This window comes from Gossypium arboreum, chromosome 5 (assembly GCF_025698485.1).
Source record: "Gossypium arboreum isolate Shixiya-1 chromosome 5, ASM2569848v2, whole genome shotgun sequence".
Lineage (NCBI taxonomy): Eukaryota > Viridiplantae > Streptophyta > Magnoliopsida > Malvales > Malvaceae > Gossypium > Gossypium arboreum.
Window position 1 is genome coordinate 42,762,053 of NC_069074.1, and position 5,702 is coordinate 42,767,754.

Below are 5,702 nucleotides of genomic sequence, written 5' to 3' on the forward strand. Positions count from 1 at the left end.
TGAAGGTTCTTTGGCAACATTATGGTATTGAAAAGGCTACGTTGGAACTCGAGGAAGCTATGAGAAAACAGTACCCTAACCTATTTTATGGTAAGATTTTCGGGGACAAAAATTTCTAAGGGGGAGAGTTGTAACAGCCCGTTTTCAGTGAAATCGAAATAGTGCTTTTGGGACCACAAATTTGAGGTCAAAATATTTATTTTATTATTATTTTAATTTCTACATTATGTTAGTAGTATAGTATTAAAATTTCGTTAAGAAATTTCGACGTTTGCATGCTTAATTTAGTAAAAAAGGAGTAAATTGAAAAATGTGCAAAATTAGAATTTTATAAGTTAAAGGTACTAAATGGCTATGAAATTAAATAGTTAAGGGATTTATGTTGTAATTAGACCACTAATATTATTAGTGGACAAATATGGACATATTATTAAGTGAAATCAAAGTTTATTCATAAGGTTAATTAAGTAATTTGATAAATAAATCAAGTAAAATAATGTAAAAGATGTTATCATCTTCCTAGTTGAGATTTCACCACCAAAAATTAGGGTAGGAAAAAGCCATAGCTAAGCTTGAAGTTTTGGCCAACGTTCCTTGTGCATGTAAGTGAAATTTTGCTTTATTTTTAATGATTTCTATGTGATTTCTATGCTTTTGGAGTCGTTGTAGCTAAGTTTAGCTAGCCCAGGGACTAATTTGCAAAATTGTTAAAGTATTAGGGTTTTACCATTGTTGAATGTGTATGTGTTTTGAAGTTTAATGGTAGAAAATGAATGGTTATTGTTAGATAAACAACATTTGTTAAGTGATTTTGAATGAAATTGCAAATTAGAGATTAAATTGAGGAATGTGATAAATTGTGTGTTAAAAGTGTGAATATGTGAAATATATGGGTTTCTATAAGTATGTTTAATATTTGGCTATCGGATTGTATTAAATTGCATGAATTTTCATTTTTATGAGTCAGGGACTAAATTGTAAAGAAGTTAAATGTTTAGGGGTAAAATAGTAATTTTGCAATAATATGAATTTTGCGCTGAATTGAATAGAATGAATAATAAATAGATTGAATTTGATTATTTAGACCAAGTTAAGCCTCGTACAGATCTAGATCGAGGGAAAGAAAAATCTTATTTCGTCGTTTTTGTGATCGAGGTAAGTTCCTATGTTTAATAAGCATTAAATTATATGTTTTTGAATGCTTAGTTGTTATAATTGAGATGATACGATACCATGGAAATTCTCGATGAGTTATCAACAATGTATAAATCCCGATTGAACCTTAGGAATAGATAGGATACAAATGACATGTCATTAGGGGTTACCGTGTTTTAGGTGCTGTGTAGTTATGTGTTACGTTACTCGTTAGCTTGTGTGAGCAGCACTGTGTAGTTATGTCTTGACTCTTAGCTTGTGTGAGCAGACCCAGTGATAGCTCGAGAGTGATCATTTATATGAGATATGAGATTGAGATGGTTTCGACCATGTATTGGCACTTAGTGTGCGAGATTCTTAAGTATCCAATAGTTTTCCTAATAGTTCAACGGGTATATTGATGGTATGAAAGAATAAGAGATTAATATGTATATTAAAGTTACGTATGTATGTGTAGAATGACGAAAATGTGCAAGTGTACACAATCGCAACAAGTAATAAAGTGAAACGTAAATGTCGAGTTATCGTACCCACAGGGACTGTGAAAAGAATTGTTTATGAATGCTATTTAAAACACTTTGGTGAAGAAAAAAATATTTTGTTTGAAGAGGGTGATTAAAAACTAAGATTTTAAACTAAGTAAACTAAATAAATAAATCTCAAATGCACGATTTCAAAATACGATTTTAATCAAGATGATATAATTGTGTTAGATTAATTACATTTCTTATCTTAGAATTATTAAACTCATGTTTATATTGTTATGAATAAATTCACGGAAACTTGGTAATTTGCTAACTTCTGAACATACTCACCTACACAAATCCATCCATCTCTTAACATATCCCTATGTTAATTCAATCGATAAACAAATTCTAATAAGCAAGCATGCTATTGCACATACATACTCATTAAATTGAACTAATCTCTTCCATATTCCTATGTCAATTCAAACGATTAATTAAATCTAATGAGAACATAAAAGACTATGTGACGTAACAAGGTATCCTTACCTTGAAACAGTTTAATCACAATAATCTTGCAAGTTATGTAAGGCAAGTGTATCGCCAGATACAATGCTAATTTAACCTTCAGCTACCTTAGAAGAATAAACATGCACTGATTAAGTACTGTGTCCATTAGTTACAATTTCAATCCGTTTAAATAATTAATTCATTAGTTCCCTCACAATTATAATGCAAGAATAACTTAGGCATGATTTTACTTAATCAAGCATTTTACCGAGGCCTATAACAGCATAAACACAACTTTAATAATTTAAGAGGATGAAATGCAATCAACCCAACATGAATTAAATTCAAGATAAGCTGATTAAATTAACCATTCCAAAAACATAAATATTCATAGATATGTTCATCATAAAAACAACAAAAATTAAAGAGATAGGGAACAAGAATCAAATCCGGTGTTTTTCCATGGCTTGACTAGGTTGCTCCGTTCTTCCTTCTTTGTTGTCCTCGTTGATCAAGACTACTATGAACACTCAATTTCTGCTCCAAAATGGCTGAAGAAGAACCCTTTCTCAAGGGGAGAAATCAGCAAAAGAGTAAGGAACTTTAAATGGGAAAAATGAGAGAAAAAGTGAAAAAGGAGAGAAGAATTGTGAGAGAAGAGATGTGAATGAGGGATGTGTTGAATGATCAGCCAATGGGGGTTTTTATAGCTGAATGTGGCAGCTGAAATTTACTAAAAATAGAAGCCAAAGAGCCACCCCTTGGCCGGCCTCCTATGTGCCAAAGTTGATGGCTTCAACTTTGCTAAAAGTGGCTTAGGGCAAATGTACAAAACCACCAATTGTTGAGGGGTTTATAGCTGATTTCAAGCCCTTTCCGTCCAGCCCAAATAAGTTTTGGGTTTAATTGCCTTTTAAATCCTTTCTCATTAGACACTTAAGCTATTTAATCATTTTAGCAACTTTTACACCTTTTCCAATTTAGTCCTTTTCATTTAATTAACTACCCAAACATTAAAATTTTCTAACGAAATTTTAATACCACATCACCAACATTTTATAAATACTTATAAAAATATTTCCAACTTATTTTTATGAGATCAAGGTTTCGATACTTTGTTTTTATCCAATTCCTTCAATAATTCCTTTTTTTCTAACTAACCACTAAATCGGTAAAATTTTTCTATCGATATTTTAATACGATTTTCCTATCATATAAATATTCATGAAAAAATATTAAAATAAATTTCTCTTTAAATTAGATTTGTGGTTACGAAACCACTGTTCCGATACCTTGAATTTAGGCCAGTACAAATCAACACGGCCCGGACTTCCTCACATGGGCGTGTCCCTTTGGTAAGATCGAAGAATGACTTACATGGGTAGATCATATGTCCGTGCCCATTTAACAGGCTTGACCACGACCTTAAGTAATCGCACACGGGCGTGTCATACGGGCGTGTCCTTACCGAGTCTAAGTTTAGTCCAATTCGGAAAAGGCCAATTTTGAGGGCTCCTAGGCATTCTAAAGCCTATTTAAATACCTCAGGAGGCACTTAGAAGGGGGACACAGAGTAGGAAGTAAGAAATTACTCAAGGAAATCCGATTGACCCATCTCAGAAGCCAGATTCATCATCAAGACTGAAGATCTTCCTTCAAGTTCCTTCAGGAGTTTTGGGTTTTCTTACGTTTTGTTATCTTTATGCTTTTGAGATTTGTTTTCCATAAGTATGAACTAAACCCCCTAAATACCTAAGGGGAATGAAACCTAAGATGGATCTTGTTATTATTATCTGAATTGTATGATAAATATTTGGCTTGTTCTTAATTATGTGTTCTTAATTCTTGTTTTGATATTCCAGGATATTGATTCAAGTTAAGCTCTTATTCAGAGGAGGAATAGACCCCATCTAAGAGTAAATTTGTCATAATTAAGCGGAGTTGATTGCACGCCTAGAGATAGGGTTATAATATTTTGCCGAATTAGGGTGAAACCTAATAAGGGAATCCATAGATCGAGTTAATGCAATCCTAGGGTGTTAATTAGATAGAGATTTGAATTATTCAACCTAGGGTTAGATGTTATTAATATCGAGAGAGATAATAATATAACTTAGGGATTTGTACGGATCAAGTCAAATGAATAAATTGTCTGATTCAGAGTCAAATAACAAGTGAAGTCTAGGTGGATTTTTCCTTAGGTATTGTCTCAATCAATCGAATTTTCCCAAAAGTATTTTCCCAAGTTTTCTTTCTGTGCATTCTTAGTTAGTAATTAGTTTAGATAACCAAACCTCTTAATTTTTAGGCTAGATAATAAAAAGGAAGTAAATACTAGTACTCGTAGTTCCTTTGGGTTCGACAATCCGGTCTTGTTGAACTATACTACTGTTCGATAGGTACACTTGCCTTAATCGTGATAATAAGCTAGTCTCAAGAACAATTCACTTATAAATCTTTAAAACCTGTTACGAATATCACGCATCAAGTTTTTGGCCCCATTGCCGGGGAATTAGGATATTAGGAACACTCAATTTTTATTACTTTAGCCATTTTACTTTTATTGCAATTTAAATTTTTTATTTATTTTATTTTATTTTCTAATTCTTCATTTATTTTCTTCTGACAGGTTTTTCTAGTTTATGACTAGAAGAAACCCGTCAGGACCACTACTTTTTGACGGTGAGATCTACAGCACAGTTCGCAGAAACAGACGAGAAATAAGGCGAAGCCTAAGATACACAGAGGACGAGCAAGAGGACGATACTTCAACCACAATCGAGGAGATGGCTGAAAACCAAGAAAATCCGATACCTCCTACGATTGCTGCTGATTTGGTAAATTAGAATCCTGCTCCACGCACTATGTATGATTATGCTAAACCTAATTTAATAGGAACTGAGTCAAGTATAGTTAGACATGCTATTGCTGCAAATAATTTTGAACTGAAACCTAACACAATTCAAATGATACAACAGTTTGTTTACTTTGATGGTTTGCAGGACGAGGATCCCAACGCTCACTTGGAAAATTTCCTAGAATTGTACGATACATTTAAAATTAATGGCGTTTCTGATGATGCCATTCACCTTCAATTTTTTCCCTTTTCGTTAAGGAATAAGACTAAACAATGGTTGAACTCGTTACCATGAGGGTCAATCACTACTTGGGAACAAATGACCGAAAAGTTTTTATTAAAATATTTTTCGCCGGCTAAAACAACCAAATTACGTAATGATATCTCTTCTTTTGTGCAGATGGATTTAGAAACACTCTACGATGCATGGGAGAGATACAAGGACCTTTTATGAAGATGCCCTCACCATGGGCTACCACTCTGGCTACAAGTTCAAACGTTTCACAACGGCCTGAATCCTTCGACTCGGTAGATGATTGATGCAGCTGCTGGTGGAACTATCAGTAATAAGACACTTGAGGTGGCTTACAAATTTATTGAGGAGATGTCACTGAATAACTATCAGTGGCAAGTTATGAGGACAAAGCCAACGAAGGCAGCTGATGTTTTCAACCTCGATGCGGTTACTATGCTATCTAACCAAGTAGAGCTTTTAA

At 33.4% G+C, this 5,702-nt stretch overlaps 1 non-coding gene across 1 annotated transcript; it reads right to left on the bottom strand.

Annotated features, from left to right (window-relative positions):
- Window positions 1-5,353: 5,353 nt before the first annotated feature.
- Window positions 5,354-5,460, bottom strand: LOC128293467 (small nucleolar RNA R71). The gene has a single exon (XR_008283649.1). It is a non-coding gene; the product is annotated as a small nucleolar RNA R71 (small nucleolar RNA).
- Between the last annotated feature and the right edge of the window lie 242 nt (window positions 5,461-5,702).